Here is a 19,429-nt window from a genome sequence, read left to right on the forward strand (position 1 = left end):
TTTGAAAAGTGTTTTCATTTATATACACTGCGTTACTTTTACATTTGTATCTACCCTAAATATCTTTCGAAAAATATATCCATATATATAAATTTTATGCTTTTTGAAGATTTATTTCTTTATTAAATTAGTTATTGATTCGAAACAGACTTTCAATTCTGCAATATTAAGTTTTATATTAAATATACAAATCCTGTTCAAATGGGTATTTGATTCAAATCAAATCAAATATAACTTTTTGACCTTTTTTGCTTTTTGGCACTATTCCTGCATAAGAACTCAACCATTTTTATTTATATTTTCCTCCACAGAATTCTGCAACTTGGTTTCAATATCTGTAATATAAACAAAATTTTTAATTTAATTAATAATACAAAAAAAAGTTATAGAATAGTACGTTATATATAAACAGTTTAAATAAATGAAAAAGATTAATCCGGACTTCTTTCGAACGTTTAGGTAAATCATATTAGTCAGAGGGCTTGAAAAAGTTGGAGAATCATATATGAAGAAATAAATAAAATAATAACTATTCAATTAAAAAATGTCTTTTTATTACGTATTTCTAATAACCTAATGATTTTGCCTAATAACTATTGATATATATTATTTGTAGTTATGTTAATAATAATATTAAATAATATTATTGATGGATTTTAATGAAAGCTTTGATTAACATTTCTTAAGTTTGCGAATTTAAGTAAAAACTATCATAGTCACGTACCAGCAAAGTGGATAGACAGACAGCAAGCAAACGTTAAACAAATACTCGTAAACCTCCAAATATTTACTCGCCTATAATAACGTATATTTGTATTTACGTATATATTGTGAATTATTAAATCAAGGGATGTGTGAGACCTTGTTCTATATATTGACCCAATGTAAAAGAAGGGTCCACAAATGACGGTGAACCTCTAAATATTTACTCGCATATATGAGTAATAATATTTACGTGTATATTGTGAATTATTAAATTAAGGGATGTGTCAGACCTTGTTCCATATATTGAGCTAACGTAAAAGAAGGGTCCACACATTATGCTTAGGCAAAGCATAAGTAGAAAATGGAAAATAATATTAAGATCAATATCGTTATATATGTTTTTGATAATAAATTACGGACCTAAAGAAACTCTTACATATTTTGTGTTTATATTCTACTGTTGTTCGGCTCTTCTTATTTTATTATTTGTGAAGTTAGCAAGCTCAATACATTCTTCTTTCTTTAATATAATGTGAGGAATTTAATATGACTACCATGGGTGTAACCAAAAAAAGAGTTATCTGACAAGCTTAATACACATCTCTTTCTTTAATATAATGTGAGGACTCGTGGTTGTAATCAAAAAATGCATATGAAGTGGTATACCCCCTGTCTTAAAAGTGTGCCTGTTTCATAATTGGACACTCTGTAATACTTTGAGACTTTCTTTGCCCCTAGTGGTGCCGGGTCTTATATGACTGTCATTTGTCAGAAATTTAGAATCTTCCTATATGCTTGCTTAGACACATATGTACACAAATCTTTAAAGCTGATACTGTGTATTGCTTAAATCAGGGCTGTGCAGATCACAGCAAATTAACAAAAGTCCAAGTTCGAACATACAAATCATGTATGGATTTGGGTTCAACCATTGGTACTTCCAGTAAGTATTAAAAAAATTATTTTTTATATTTATTAAAATATGAAATAATTCTAAGCTGTATGGTCAGCCAAAAATTCAATTAATTAAAATTATATAAAAGAATTTTTTTGCTACTAAATATGGAATGTTAAAATATATTAAACTGGAATTAATAATTTATTAAATAGATACATAGGAATGATTAATTAGTTATAGAGTATAACTAACTCAATAATGTGTTACATATGTAGTATTACTCATACTCAAATGATATCAGATAAATATAATATCATTAGAAATTATTCTCGTTTGGAGTTATTAAAATATTTTAGAAGCATTGTAAGTCCAAACTTTATTACGTGTGACAATTTTACATAAAATGAAACTCCAAGGTAGGTAGGTAGCTTGGAGTGGCTGCCTTGTGTCTAAAAAGCCCACTTGAGCTCAAATAATGGCCCAGTGTGGTACCACAGGAATAGCATTGGTACGTCCATAGAGTAAAATCAGTATACAATCAACGTCGAAAAAGGTGACTCCATTAGGTAACGGAAAACCAACCTGACAGTTTTATAAAATTGGCTAGGTTCTTAATATTACAGGATGACAGTTCGGCCAGAAAGTGGGTCCCGAAAATTTTTGTTCTTCTCCTAGCTAAAGAAGAGCATTGACACATGAGATAGAGTACGGTCTTATCTTCAGAGCCACTGAAACCCAAATGCTTACGGTTCCTTTTTTTAAATATTCAATATATGTGTGAGATAAATTTTAAATATAAATATTTCCTTTTATTTTGTTTTCTATATTATGTATAACTGATATGTTTTAAAATTAATTTTAATTAATTTATTGGGGAATTCGTTTTAATACTTTTGTTTTTAAATCAAAATTATTAGGAGTATTTTCCCTTACAATAATTTATAAGATGATTCTAATACTGACATGCGTATTACCTAAGCGTACCTAATAATTTTCAGTTGTTCATTTATTCCCCTTCAAGGTGTGGTTGGGAGTTTTTCTGATGCTTTCAGTTACTAATTGCGTTACATCAACGTTTATAATTAATTAAAAAGTGCCCTTTCATAACTACCGAGAATGAAATCAAGAATTTTATAAACGAATTACCTGCAGCTACGAAGCGTAGCTCTTTACAAGGGTCAGTAATTTCCTTATCAAACGGAAACGGTTTTAGATGCTTTATATATAGTTGAGAAAAAAATTAATAAGTAATATATTATTGGTGATGACTTATAAAATAAGAAATAACAATAAAAATTTATTTTTTTTAAATGCAATCATTTCATATACAGTGGTCGTCCAGTATAACGAACGCTCGATATTACGAATTTTCGATATAACGAACACCCAAAATATTTACATTGATTGTTCTATATAACGAACGAAAAAAAAAATTCTGCTCCATATTACGAACAAAAAATTTTTTGTTTCTTATTCGTTTTTGTTTTATACAAATTATGCTTTTGAATATAATTTTACTATAAAACTAGCATTATTCAGCTTAGAATATGCATGTAATTGTCCGTTTTTTTTTTTTTCTGAGAAAAATGCCTATATATGGCAAAATGCATATATGCAGGCGCCACTGATCTGTTGTTCACAAATTCAGTTTATCATATACGAAATACTATCTAGACATACATATAATATCCTATATTATATTTTCAATTTTATTGTTAGTGTGACATTAGTACATACGAATTTAATAAATGGAATAATGCTGATAATACCATCGATGTCTCGGACGAGGATGATGGATCTGATGACGAAAATATAGAAGAAAATAATTTAGAAATTATTAAACATAAAGATGCCATAAATCATTTCGAAAAATGCATAAAGTGCGCGATTAACAATAATGAAACTTCAAAATTAGCTGTACTAAGAGAACTACAAGAAAAAGCTGTTCAGAAAAGTCTTGAGTGTAGTAAAAAACAAACAAAAATTAATGATTTTTTTTACTCTACACTATGATTGAATGCGTCCTTTCTTATAAATAATTTTTGTAACAACCCAATAAAAAATACTTTTAAATAAATATATACTCGTACGTGTTTATAAGTTAATTTATGAACTCAAATATATGAAATCTCCTAAAAATAACCATATTGGTAGGTAAATGTATAACATTCGATATTACGAATTTTTCGATATAACGAACAAGGGGTGCAACATAAAATTCGTTATATTGGACGTCCACTGTAATTAAATTTAATCATTACTTCTATTTGTCCTAGTAAATCTTATGAAATAAAATATCTGTATATATAATAAAGTAAAAGATATAGTAAACTGATGTTCTCATAGCGGGGCATCTTAACTATTACTGGTCTCCTAAAAGAGCAAACATACTTCTGAAAATAAACATTAAGAGTCTAAAGTCACTCTCTGATGAACTAACAGGCTATGTCGCCTGCAATAAACACAAAATGAGTATATCCGACGCAAATATTTGCAGATTCTGCTGTGATGAGAAAGCCTCAATGCAACATCTGATCACCAAGGCCATACACTAGGCCATAGAAGACACAAAATTTAAAGTACATACTAACTGGAGGATGAGATCTTCAAAAATTCCCTCTGAAAGAGTTAGTTCGATTCCCCGAGATACTAAATGTCTAAATACAAAGAGGTGCAAGCTGGTCGTAGTGCATTAAAGTCTTAGCCTAACCCAGAAACAATAACCATACCATTACCGGTCTCATCGGGATATAATATAAAAATTAAATATATTGTGTTGATGCTCTTTGAGTCAGTGCACTTGAGCACTTTTACTCTTTCTTAACTCGAGGTATTTTCAAAAACCCTTTTTACGTCTTGACTGGATTATTATTTATCACTTCATCAGACTAAGCAATAATTAACCTCAGATCTGACTATCTCCCCGAGGAGCCTGTAACCATTCTGAGATTTGATAACGCGGTGTTGGTAAGTCTGTCAGTTTTCGCAAATAATTTCAGGGCTCTATCCTTTATGCATTTTTTGATCGGAACAATCTTGAGGTCCGTGAGGATGTCATTCGTCCTAATTTACCATGTATATAATAATAGTATATATTATAATATTACTACAATATAAATACTAATGTATTTAATATTTATTTATTATAAGAACTTTATTATTAGTGAAATATTATGAAACAATGGTATATTGTGTGAAAAACTAATGGAACAATATATGAGAAGCTTAAAAAATAAAAAGGTATATTTTTCGGAACCTCTCAACACAAGCAACAACAGATGGTTGACCTCATGTTGAATGAATTAGAAATTTAGACACATATCATCAGCAGATTTTGAGTTGAGTCCAATTGTTGGAGTCACCTGTTATAGACTCAGTAAACTCAGTGCGGTTTACAATTTCAAGCAGTCACTGTGGTTACAAGATATACAGTTGTTAATAGTTCATTGTAGGTTATAATTGCAATTAGTTGCCTAATTGAATACCTTCTGTTCAGAATATATATAGTACTATAAAATATGAAATCTGTGTATTATATGGGAAACTCAGCTGTAGAGTTTAAGTAAAACAACCACTAAAACTATATAAGTATATCGACAAAGCACGTAGCTTTTTCCATATTTTTGTGAAATGCACGTTTTCTTTTTTTCTCAAATTCTACAATGCAAATGGAATTGAGTATAAATAACGGGGAAAATTTTACAAATTTAAAAATTAATAAAATATAATTACACTGTTAAGCCACTATATAGAAAGTTCTATTGATAAAGAGTCTATACACACAAAACTTCTCTATTTGTAGACATATTTTTCGAACGTTTAACCAACTAACCGCGCACTACGTTGTCAGATAAAAATATGTAAAATTCAAGCAAAAACTGAGATTCAAGTCGTAAAAAACATTAAAAATAGTAAAATTAACCAAACATTTGTTTACACTGCCAACGTCAATTTAATTAATTCTATTTGCCTCGATTATTTACACAAAAATATATTCCTCTCATATTTATTTTCTCTACATACTGCTCAGTTCCTTCCCCATCTTGTAATCTACCGAATCGGTTGACCGGTGTAAATGTTATCTGTAAAATTTTTTTGGGATAAGAAAATTGAAAAAAAAAAAAAAAATTGAATATGGAAATATTCGCTATATATTAAAAAAAAAAATAAATTAATAAAATATAAACGAACACAATTTTGGCTTACGCAAATTAACAAACAACGTAACTGATAACGAGATGGGGAATATCGTTTTTACTATTTATTTTACTATAGAAAATACCATAAATAATATAAGAAAAAATTTTAATAATTAAGGACTGAAAATGATTTTACAGAATCTTTTAGGAATTCTTAAAAAAAATTTGCAATCTTTTTTAAAGTTGGGATTGGCACCATATGCACAAAGCTATCTTCCAAAATATTATTGCCACTTTGATAGAAGAACTTGGATTAGTAGTTTTAACATTTATTAATCTTGGGATTTTCATACTGCTTTCAGTGTTTGCTCGGTGCAATGCAATTTTATGAAAAAGGATTGATAAGTGCATTAAAATGGGGCGAAGCAAAATATTGGCTTCCAAAAATTCTATCCATTTTTTTATTTAGTCGTAAATGTACCATGTTGACTGACTGTAAGTCTCTGCAGTTGTCACGCTAAAGGTAGAATTTGATTCATCGCGTGCATATACATTGGATTCTACAGGATTAGGAGTGTCAGGGAAACGAATGTGTCATGGAAATTTCTTATTCAGAAAAGATATCACCGTCAGATGGTAAACTATACCTGACAAATAAAAACAGAGATAGGTTAACATTATTATATATAGTACAGGGTTAGGCGATTGTTACCAATTACACACAGGTATATCTGTAAAACTGATATTGTCAACTACAAAATTCAATATTTATTGACAATGGAATTCAAACGTAATAGTGTGATTTCGTTATATTTGGCTGGAAATACCAAATCACAACCACGAACCAACCAGTTCTTGATCTCAAACACCTCAAAGTGAATATAATGGTTGAGTATCGTACAATAAATCGTAGTAGAGGCAGCATTGCTAAACGCTATGGTGGTAGACAAAAAAAAAACAACCTCACCTGAAATGGTTCGGAAAGTGAAGCCCCAACTTCACAAAATCCACGTCGTAGTGATAATCAAATGGCTGAAAAACTGAAAATATCCCAGGAAGCATCCGACGTATATTCCAAAATGAGCTTAAGGTAAAGCCTTACAAGTTCCAAAAGGCACAAGATCTTACACCAAAGCAACAAAAACTTAAACTCGAAAGAGCAACCTGGCGAATTTACAACATTGTGTTCTCTGATGAGAAAAATTTCCCCATTGAGCAGTTCATAAACTCTAACTGCTCAAAATGATTGTGTTTACTTAACATCAGTTGCGTTGTCTTCAGCTGGTCGAGATCAAAACTGGACACTCACAGAGCACGTGACTACAGGTCCTATCCACCAACAATATATAGAAATTATTGAAAGTGTAATAGGCATATATAACATAACTTTGTATGTATACGATTACGATAAAATGTCAAAGTATGTTTAAAAATAAACAAGATAAATAATAATAATATATTATTAAATATCGTATAATAAAAATGTTGCAACAATTCATCAATTCAATCTCATCTGAAAATTTGAACTTAGCTAATTAAATAAATAATTACGATAACAGATGACTAAACTTTATTTAACAAAAAAAAAAAAATAAGTAAAATTAAATTTGTACAAAAAAATATGTAATTTATATAATACATATGAAATATATAAAGCAGACGACCTTAAAGCATAAATTAAGAAAAGAAGAAGAAAAAACAAATGCATAGATAAAAACTTTTTTGCTGTTTTTTTTTTTACTTTTTGTAATTGAATAATGACAATTTAATATCACTAACTGGGTCAGATACATTAAAAAAAAAAAAAAAAAAAAAAAAATAATAGTAAGTTGAAAAAAATCAAACCTAATAGATATGCCGGAATTTAAGTTGACGAAATTAAATGAAACAAAACCAAACTCAAGTAAAACTAAAATCAAACCAAATAAGAGAAATACGGAAAACACGTTGGCGGCAAGGTAAATTGCAATTACACCTATTTACAGATACACCTAATCGATCTGGAACTGTGCTACACACAAATTCAAAGCGAAATAAATTGCAAAGTAACGAAAACTTTATGTGAACGTACCAGAAAAGTGTGGAAGTACGAAGTCATCTGGGAAGCACCATATATCTTAACTTGACAGTGTTAGATTTACAAGCTCACACGTAGCAAATTACTAAATTCGTATTATTTTATATAAATTAATGGGCGGCTGTGCATACACTATTAACAAAGTGAATATTATTCAGAGACGTATAATTGCATAAGTAAGTCTTTGGGGTTTTAAGTCATTTGCTATATTAATACAAAAAAACTTATTATAAAAAAAATAAAAAAATTATAACAGTGAAAACCCAGTTTGTGCTACTTTTCACTCATAACATCAGATGGTTTGATTAACCTGAATACAATAACAATACAATGAATACGAATAGATAAAAATATATTAAATAAGTAGACACGCAATGACCTGGAGAAGGACAGTTCAGCAGGAGATGGCCAAATCGTTTAACAAGTTGAGAGCAATAGCACAAACTAGAAACCATTGCAAAATTTTTGTAGACCCCTTAAGCTCCTAATGGAGTATGAAAATAATAATAATAAATAAATAAATAATAATAATAAATAAATATAATAAATAATAATAATAAATAACAATAATAAATAATAATAATATAAATAATAAATTATAATAATATAAAAAATAATAATAAAATTATAAATAGTAATAATAATAATAAATAATAATAATAATAATAAATAACACTAATAATATTTAATAAATAATATTAATAAATAATAATAAATAATAATAATAATAATAAATAATAATAATAAATAATAATAATAATAATAATAAATAATAAGTAATAAATAATAATAAATAATAATAATACAAATAATAATAAAAAATAATAATAAATAATAATAATAATAAATAATAATAATAATAAATAATAATAATAAATAATAATAATAAATAATAATAATAAATAATTATAAATATAAATAATAATAATAATAAATTATAATATATAAATAATAATAATAAATTATAATAATATAAATAATAATAATAATAAATAATAATAATTAATAAATAAGATATTATAGTAAATAATAATAATTAATAAATAAAGATATTAGTAAATAATAATAATTAATAAATAATAATAATTAATAAATAAAAATAATTAATAAATAATAATTAATAATATAATTAATAAATAATAATAATAAATAATAATAAAACTAAATAATAATAATATTAAATAATAATAATAAATGCAAATAATATAATAAATAATAAAACTTATAATAATTAATAATAATATAAAATATAATAATTAAATTATATAATAATAATAAAATATAATAATAAATTATAATAATAATAATAAAATGTAATAATAAATTATAATAATATAAATAATAATAATAAAATTATAAATAATAATAATAAATAATAATAATAAATAATAATAAATAATAATAAATAATAATAAATAATTATAAATAATTATAAGTAATTATAAATAATAATACTAAATAAAGCAAAATTCTATAACTTCATTGTATAAATCAGTAAGACTGTGTGAAATTTAGATCTTAAATAAACAATTCTGTGGAAGCTAGCTTTGTATCTTAAGTTTTTAATACTTTACTGCTTTAATATTTTTTTTGTAAATTTTTAAACGAAAATTATATGTACTGAAAATTAATTTTAATAAAGTCTATGTTGGTCTCTGTTATTTATAACCTTTTGGCATTTTTAGGTTAGCTTTATAATTTGACCGATATAGAACTTGTGTGGTTTATCGACAAAAAGCGATTTTCGATCCGTTGAACGTCGGTCCATCAAATTAAAAAAATTTACTATTAAAGGAATTTGTTATGAGAGTTTAGTTCTCTTTAATTTTTTAAGAAAGTGTATTAAAAATCGAAATAAATGCTATAAGTGCTAACTATAAAGTTATCAAGTTGCTTTTATGTATAGTAGGTATTCCTTCCTATTTAATTTTGGGTATTTATAGCTTTCTATTCCTTGCCTAACCTATTTATATCAAGTAAAAGTAGTTTTTTCTAGCCATATATAAACTATTTCATTCCATAAACTATTTTTACTGTTTAGGAATCTCACTAACGAAAAGAATACTTAAATACAGCCATGCATTTTAATATTATGTGTTTATTTAATAAATGTAGTTTATTACTATATACGATAATTGTTTTGAGACCAAATTTAACAAAAACATACTATAAGTAAATACAATTAGTGACAGCTCTGAAATAGAGAAATTTAACCTTTGCAAACCCTTCTGTTTTATTTGTTTTCTCTTTTTTTTAAGGTGTTTTTAAACAAATCTTTTTAAAAATAGGTGTTTGTATTAAGGCTGGTTTTAATTGAGTGCGTCAGCAATATAGATCATTCATTGATTGACTGTAAAAATCAATGAACCACCTTAATGGTGCACCCAAGCAAGATTATTCTGGCATTAACAGCTGTTTTACATGACTTGATATACCAGGTGAATTGATAAATACCCAGCTTAAGTAAAGCTATTTTTTTTTGTTTTGGAAAATTGTATTTTATGCTTCAGTATAGTCCCCTTTGTGGTATTTACAGGTAATAATCAATCTACCTAGTATGCAAGGTGATTTGATTCAATATATGTACATATTTGTGAAAAACATAAAAATACTAGAAAAATGTTAGATTATTTCAATAATGTTTAATTTGGGTAACAAAAGTTAATAGATCAAGAGTAAATCTAGATTGAATCCAGAATCACTAATTGAAAACGTCATAAGATTAAATTGTTCCACTTCGATATGGAACAGGAACTTTTCCGTTCCAGTTTTCGTTCCTGTTCAAGACAAAAAAAAATATATCGGTTCGATTCAGGTTGAATGCCCTGTTATAAAGAATAATCTTTTTATTAACACTTTAAGTCACAATTTTTAATTTTTAATCCATTACCGTCAGAGACCTAGACCCAGACTGAATATCAGCAAGCTAATATTAGCCTAAAACCGTTGTATTAAAGTATTAGACTATGCCTACCCCAGCTATAGATCATATAGTGCATATATAAAAAATATTATAGTAAATATAATAGAAAGTTACAATCAATTTCAAGGAAAATTTTTGATGTCAAAGCAATAAATCATCATAAAATACATTTTCTATCTAATTTAACTTTTCTGTGCAGGGACTTTTTGGTAAGGTGATAATCCAACTCAAGGTATCAACTCATATCGACAAACTTCGTTATGGTATTGAAAGTTACAAAAAAAGTTCAAAATGTCAAAATATACAAATATTTTTGGGTAAATAATCTTGATGACATACCTAGTATTAATCCACCTATAACATGTTAGCTTTCTTAGCTTAGTAAGTCACGAGAAAGGAATAGAAATAGAAATAGAAAAACTCGTATCAGCCCGAAAAAATCTATAAAATTTTGGAAAGCCTCTGGAGACATTAATTTATTGCATTTGTTTTACGTTAGTTTTCAGATGACAAATTTTTTATTCACTCGAAACTGTTGAATAATTTGGCAAGTGACTTGCGTGTTACTAAAGCGAATTTTTTCCAATAGTTTTTTGTTGTTTGTTGCAGAAATTACCAACGATTAAGATAAGCGACAACTAATTGGCTAAAATTAATCATTTTCCTGATAAGCAAAATCATATCGACAAATATGATATATACATTTTTTTTATAATAAATAATATAAAAAATATTTGGACATATTATAAAAATGAAAACCTAATGAAAGCCTAATGCACTAAGCAGAGATAAATAGTTTAGCTAAGTTAGATATGAATTTAGAGTATGTAAGATTGCTGGAACTAATTGCCGGACTTGCATTCATTGGTCAGGCGTAACAGAAGTGAAATTCTGCAAAAAAAAAAAAAAATAATAATAATTATAGTGTTGGCCCCGACCACTTATTTTGTTTTGTTGTAAGACGAAATTAAATAAAATTAAATTGATCGAAATTGGTTTAAATACATCAATTGCTTTCAAATGAATTTAGAAAGTTTGCTTTAAATATTTTAGTTATTGCGAAAAAAAATCTTTATTTTTTTTTAATATTAACAAATCACACTTACTATTACTACACTACCTTTTAGTAATAGATAAAGTAAATGTATTAAATAAATATATAAAAAAGGTATTAGGATAAAATTAGTAAAATTTGGTAACAAATAAAGTAGTTTAATTAGTTCTTATAAATCACTTCATATATATAAGCTTAGACTACAATTTTTAATTTTAAAAACCTGTCTAGTAGGTTCAATTCCAATAAAGTAAGCCATTACTGTTATATTCATTTCTTTCTTTCATTAATAAATAAATTAAAAAAAAAAAAAAATAACCAAAGCCAAAGTACCAGTTAACTGCATTAAAAGATAATGATTGAAGTTTTAAACATATGAAAGCAGAGATTTAGCCACTATATTTAAAGCAAAGACAATTAAAAAAAGTAAAGTTGTTAGATTTATATTTGCAGAAGCTAAGATACCCTTTCAATCTACATTGAGGTATCATTTATATATTATATATATGGATGGGTAGACTCAACGATATGCAGGCATCTGTATGCAATTTTTGGCCACATACCAATCAAATGAAATCAAACTCCCTCACTGAGATACGCCATAGAGATATCACTTTTGTAGTAGATTTACTTACAGCAGATCATTGTATTTTAGGTAACCATACTAGAAGGTAACCATACTAAATCTCCCTTTCAACCATACCTGTCGCAATTGTGAAGAGCATAAAGAAAAGGACTTCCATCTACTTAGTTTCTGTTCAGCATTTGCGCAGCGCCACCTTATCATTTTAGGGGCTTACTTTTTTGAGGATCTTAGCGAACTGCAAGATCTCAGCCTGAATAGTCACATAAGCTTGCCAAAGTGGTTCGGTTTAAAGTGGCTATTGAACATAGTGGTCCGATTTTAATTCGACAGTACTTATAGTGGAGTAGGAGTATGCAAAGCTACCATTGGGTAAAGTAAAAATAGGAAAAGGAAAAAAAAAAATAAAAACGACTTTAATACAGATCTTGTAAAATCGATACAAAAATCTATAGATGTAGTATCTTAGTACCAGCACAAAGATATTAAACTGAATACGTAATTTATAAAATATGGAATGATTTTATATTATTTAATTTTACGTTTATTACAATACACTAAAAAGTATATGTAGATATCGTAAAGATTAACTGTCATAAAGTAACTGTAAGTTCGATTGAACCAAAGAATGAAGGTGCTATATCGTCAACGGAAACTGGAAACTGAAGGATATCTAATAGGACCGAGATTTTAAAGCAATTGTAATATATAGTTTCAAGGTTTTGGGAAAGGTTTTGCTGTCTAACTATTCAAAATAATATCTCAAACTTTTGAATCAAGAGTATATATAATATGATCAACCTATTCTTAAAAGGAATCATATAGGTAGAGTTTCAATAATTATTGAGATGAGCGTGTCGACATATATTAATTTAAAAAAAAATATTTATTTTAATTTTATGTGATGAGATCGAAAATTCGGTAATTTGGAGATAGTTAATTTATAAAATCAAAAAAAAAAAAATATAAAATTAAAAAAATATTATAATTAGTTATCCCGAACCTTGGGGAACTGAAAAGCTCTTAGGTGAGATATGGTACAAATAAGATTGAGAAACATTGATTTAAATAACAGACTTTACAAATTATACTCAAATGTTGGAGTTGAATTTTTATATTCTAAATATAAATAAAATATAGTGTTTTAATAATATTTAAGGCACTTTATAACAGCTACGAATTATATCAAATTACGACATTATCCCTATTTCCGTCACATTTAGGTAAAAGTAATCCTAAGATAAAAATCAGTTAAATATTGGATAACCACAGGAGTAAAAATTGAAACGAGGTCATATGCGTAGAATACTTCAAAGAAACGTTCATTGCTATTTTAATATCAAAAATAATGGGTCTATCATCAGGCACTTAATTAAAAATATGACAAATTGACTTTACTTTCACTGTAATAATTAAATTAATTAATATTTGAAATAAATTTTAATCAGTTATTTTTAGTATAATTTATTATCATACCAAATATGATTTAGATATAAAAATATGTTAAGTTCATTGAGCAGAATTATTTAACTTTTGCTTATATAAAATTATTCAAAAACCCACAAACTGCAAATAGTCGATTAAAATAGAGAGTCATTATATATTTTATAATATAAAAATAAGGATTATTTTATCCTCATATATTCCTTAACATAAGTCAACACTAGCAATCAAGTTATTCCGAAAAAGCTCACTAAAAATAATCACAGCGAATGCTAATGACAAAAGTCGGAAGACAACATATATGAGATCGTCGAAACAATGTCTTCTTGTGGACCGCATTTGTATTTTAACAGACTTTTCAATAAATATCGTCTGAAACCTTTAGGGAATAAAGAAACGTTCGTTAAACAGCAAAACGTTCCATAAATCCAATTGGGATCAAAATGAAGTCCTCTACTAAACAGTTTCTTGTCACGTAAGTTCAGAATGTGTGCTCCAACCGCAGTGCTATATCTCATAATACCGGCTATCTGTTTTTCATTTTCTTGAAGCACATATTCATATGTGCCCAATTGATTGACTCAGTTCTATTAAAATGGCCAGTCACCTCTACTATAAGCTAGTTTCAGTTAACTTTTAACCAAGTGCTAAAGAGATGCTGTTCATATTTAAATAGTTTGATTCAAACGCAGCTTTACTCCTTATGACAACAGCTAAATGTTTTTCTTTTTAAATATGCAAACTTTTTTAGGCCTTATTGATATTATTGACCTTATTATGAATCACTTGGAACACTAGACTCGTTTCAATTTCCAACCTAACCCAACACATCTTGTTCCTAAATAATCGTTTCCTTTGTTGCACTACCATTATCTAGCCAGCATTCCTAACCTATGTACACGTCTTCGTAATTTCTTTCATGTCATCTGCTTAATAGAACATTGCTGGCTACACCAACAATTAGTTTCAATTAACAAGCACCAACACTCTTATTTGTCTCCCATCAGACGCAAACCCTCTCCTTCTCTCTCTTCTCATATCTTATAGTATTCGATGCGAATCGTCTTGGTTAAAAACATGAAGTTCATAAATGGAAGCAAAGGTGGGATTATGGCGCTAAAAAAGGGAAAAGTTATTATAAGCTACTACCACCTTGTCCATTGTTATTAATAAATGCTTTTGAAGCTAGCTAGAATTTAAAAAAGTGCCAGAATTGATGTAAATTAAACGTGTTATATATCTTGACAATGATATCTCACAGACATCTCAGTGATTTGGTAAATATTTTGGGAGAATGATTGAGAAGTTTTAATATAAAAGCCATAAGGTTGTGATATTGCAAAGTGAATAGATTAAGTATGTAAAGGATCTCTTTAAGTCAGCAATTCTACCATAAGAGAATAATAATTTTAAACAAAAAATCACAGATGACACTAAAGTGGGTCTAATAACAAAGGTTTTCAATAACCCCTGTTAATTGTTAATTAATAACACTTCATTTTTATTTTATAACCTATTGTGAACTATTTAAGAATCAATTGAGACTTTTGACATAGTTCACCGGTTTCTACCACCACCGTTACTTTGTTTAAGGCAAAAATCTGTAAAATTACAATGGACCTTATGCCATTCGAGAAGTTTTATAGTATCTCAATTCAAGGTTCCTTAATTTGTTGTGGAAAAAAATATTTTGTATTACAGTAGAGTCTCACAAATTAAAACTCTTACAAATTCGAATTGTCTAGAAATTAGAACCAAAATACTTCAATACATTGTATGTACTAAAACCTCTAAAGTTAGAACTTTTGGTTCTAGTTTTTAAGCGAATTCTCTTATTTGTTTTTTTTTTTTTTGATTTTTTATAAATAACTGAGTTATTGTTCGTATTTTGTTTCAAAAAAAAAAATCAAGGGGGGAATTCCCAAAATACGCACTTAAATGAAACGCATTCAAAAATGCAAGTTCAAGACGGATCTGAAATTCAGATTCTGAATATGTGTTTAATACCGATAATGATACTTCAAATAACATTGAAGATGACGTTCCCAATCCCACATTTAATATGTCTTATTCTGAAACGATTGAATGCGTCAACATCTTAATAAATTTATGCAAAAAGTATGACTCGTTTTCTACTGATAACATGACCAATCTTTTTAACTCTCTGTAACGATAACATTATTTGACAAAAAAATTTGACTAAACCTAAAAAAAAGGCAAACATTACTCAATATTTTATACAATAATGCTTAATAAGAATTGATTTCAATTGTAAAATAAAGTAAAATAAAATAAAATAGTTATTATTATTTGAAAATGGGTAATGCACTGCGACCTAAAAGTCCTATTGAGCCCTTTAGTCGGATTGGAGTGTTTCTCCAAGTCCGATTTCTTTAATGAAAGACAGTATAGAATCTACCTTTCGTAGTTTTGAATTTTTATGATCCATGCAATATTCTCCTAGGTGTTTCTTCCGGTTATGCATTAGTGCCGGGCACTTCCCAAGCACATAGTATGCAGTTTCTCTCTTGTTTTTACAGTATCTGCGGTCTGAGTTGGATTGAATTCCTAATTTCGTTACGTGATTATTCAATCTACAGTGAATAGTTAAAATGCAGAGTTTTAATTTATTGATCATTCAGAAATTAGAATTTTTCGCAAATTTGAACTACTAATTTGTGAGGTTCTACTGTATCGGAATTGATAAGCTCAACTTTTATAGCATTTCATAAGCAGAAATTATAATATGCTAATTTATTTAAATTATTCAGCAGTGTTTGAAAGGAATATACTCAGAAAAATTGTAAAACCCCGTGAAAGAAAATGGATTGTATCGCATAAGATACAACCATGAGCTAGAACGGCTAGCTGTAGGTGATACAAACAAAAAATGTATGAAAAGGCTGCTATAAAGATGGCTTGGATATGTGATAAGAATGCCGAATATGAGAGTACCGCTTAAGATTTATGAGAACAAGGTAGGACCTACCAGTAGAAGAAAGACCTACCAGTGGGCGACCTAGAAAACGACGAAAAGACAGTGTGCAGCAGCACTTAGAAGAAATTAACATAAGAAATTGAATAATAAAAGCAAAAAACAGAGAAGAATGGAAGACAGGCCTAGGTCCTATATGGACTGTATAGTCACAGATGATGACTATGTATGAAATTATTCATACCCGTACTTATCTTTTCATTCTAAAATAAATGTCACATAGGCGGGTTGTAGTAATCTAACCTACTTCGTATCACAAAAGCAGTTGCTGATATTTCTAATACTAACATGACTTTTTTTAGTGCATAATTAAGTGTTAAGCACCAAGATAACTAAAAATTAATAAATATACGTAAATGTTTATTCGATCCTTGAGGCATTTTGACCGTACTAAGTAACGAATTTGGATAGTTTTTATGAATGTAGAAGACCAAACTCATTAATACTGTCCCGTAATGTGTATTTAAGTGGAGAGAATCTTAGCGTACGTATAATGCGGAAAACATCAACGACATTTTTACATTGAGTTATGAATGGAACCTGCACAGAACCCCCTCCACTATCGTAAAACGTGAAACCGCATAACACTAGTTTCCTTCAGTCTCATCAGACAGATTATGCAAAATTGGCATGTTTTCTCTATTCTTTGAAGTTTGATCGAATTAATAAATTAAGACTTTATCAAAATAGTTAATATTATTTAATGAAAGCATAGAGCACAGCACTAATTAAACACTTTATTATTATTTATTCAGTCAGTTCAGTTTAGTTTTCTCAGTTCAGAATAATAAAGACAGACAGACAGATAGACAGACAGCCAGCATCAATCACGACAATTTTAATTAATTAATGATAAAATTTACACATAACATATTTTATGAAATTGAATATTATTAGATAAATTTCTTAATCTTAAATTTTGTTAAAACAATTCACAATTCACAACCACACAAAGATCATAATTAAGAGATTTTTTTTTTGATTTCCAAGAAATTATTAGACAATTATACACTTTTTCTTGGGGTTGATGAATAATATAATGCCCGCACAGTAGCGGCGGCGGCTATTAAATATTTAAGAATTTAACGCAAGTGTATAATATTTTATGTCTGAAAGCAACAAATACACATTAAATATAAAAATTGTTTACCTTTAATGTGAGGTTGCGCGGCCCGTGGTTTATGAAAATGTTATTCATATGCAGACTTAAATTATAGAAAAATATATAAACTTTTTAAATTGTACAAATTTCACCCGCACCACCTATTTTTATGTCCAGCTGTAGCGTACGTCTGTGTGGGTATATATTACATATTCTCCGTTAGTGACATACATCAGTGCTGCCGTGCGCAAAATTCTTGATAGCAAGCAAAAGTGTATCAAATTTTATTCTACACAAAATCAACAAAATTATTAAAATTTAATTTTTTTTTTCAAATATTCACAAATATTATTTAAGTAAATTAAATTTTATTCACAAACGCACAAATAATATCGTTGTTTTATTTATTCACAACACAAAAAGATTTTGATTTTTCTTTACACTTCTCCCTTTGTTTGCTGCTACTCCGTTTTCAGCAAGAAAACATAAATAAAAAATAAATAAAACAAAAACAATATACAATATGTAAGTTGTGTTAATTCCTCCCACTGATAAAATTTAATGTTTAAAGCTGTTTTTCTAACATTTCATATATTTTTTCTTTTATTAATTAATAATGTCACTTAGTCATATTAATTTTCTCACAATATAAATTTATTATTATTCGCAGCGATTTTAATAAAATTTATACGAAATATTTGCATCGCATTGATACAATTATGTATGTTTGTATGATTATTACACCTTTTTATATATAAAAATATTTTTTTGTTTTAAAACTTTTCAATATAAATTATTTTACAATTACAATTAAACTACAATTTATAGTTTGCATATAATAAAAACTGCAGCACAATAAACGCGTGCTACCACTTCTAACTCCAGCGGCCTTTTGCGGTTCCTTTTGTTTGTCATTTTTCATTGCAGTTGCTTTTCTTGGGTGCGACACAGTGTTGTATTTGCAGTTAAAATTTTAAAGTACTTCTTTGTAAAAATTATGTGCAGAAATTAAAATTTGTGTAAAAAGTTTTAAGTTTTTCAGTTTCAAGAGGCAAATATAAAATAAATTTATTAATATAAATTAAAATAAGGAGGTTTTTTTTGAAGAGTAGTGAACTACAATAACAAAAATTTTATTTTTTATATTATTTTAATTAATTGAATTTTTAGCTGCTCATACAGTCTGTCTCGAGTATTGCTAAATACTCATCCTCAGTGGTCTTGGAAATAATGCCTGTATTTATTTAATTATTCGGTAATAAATATTTTTTGAGACTGCAAATACCAGGATTCGTACTCGAGTCCTGCCAAATGTGAAGCTCAGAATAACATGCTATATAATAAATATATAATAAATTAAAATAAAATAATTTTATCTTAAACATCATATTATTATTATATTCTTTTAATGACAAAATTTTTTTATATAATTTTAAACGTGCTGATTAGTCAATGTTAAAGAATACACAATTTTTAAAAAAAATAGTTTTTAAAAATATATTTAATTGTT

General features: G+C 27.5%; 1 long non-coding RNA gene across 2 annotated transcripts; it reads right to left on the minus strand.

The window, feature by feature from the left end:
- Window positions 1-37: 37 nt before the first annotated feature.
- LOC119689904 lies at window positions 38-18,804 on the minus strand. 2 transcript variants are annotated; one of them, XR_005253511.1, is made up of 3 exons: window positions 18,728-18,804; window positions 17,968-18,208; window positions 38-335 (listed from the first exon to the last, which is right to left on the minus strand). It is a non-coding gene; the product is annotated as an uncharacterized LOC119689904 (long non-coding RNA). The 2 variants fall into 2 exon arrangements; XR_005253512.1 differs by lacking the exon at window positions 18,728-18,804 and adding an exon at window positions 18,361-18,482.
- Window positions 18,805-19,429: the final 625 nt, after the last annotated feature.

The sequence above is a fragment of the Teleopsis dalmanni genome, chromosome X (assembly GCF_002237135.1).
Source record: "Teleopsis dalmanni isolate 2A chromosome X, ASM223713v2, whole genome shotgun sequence".
Taxonomy (NCBI): domain Eukaryota; kingdom Metazoa; phylum Arthropoda; class Insecta; order Diptera; family Diopsidae; genus Teleopsis; species Teleopsis dalmanni.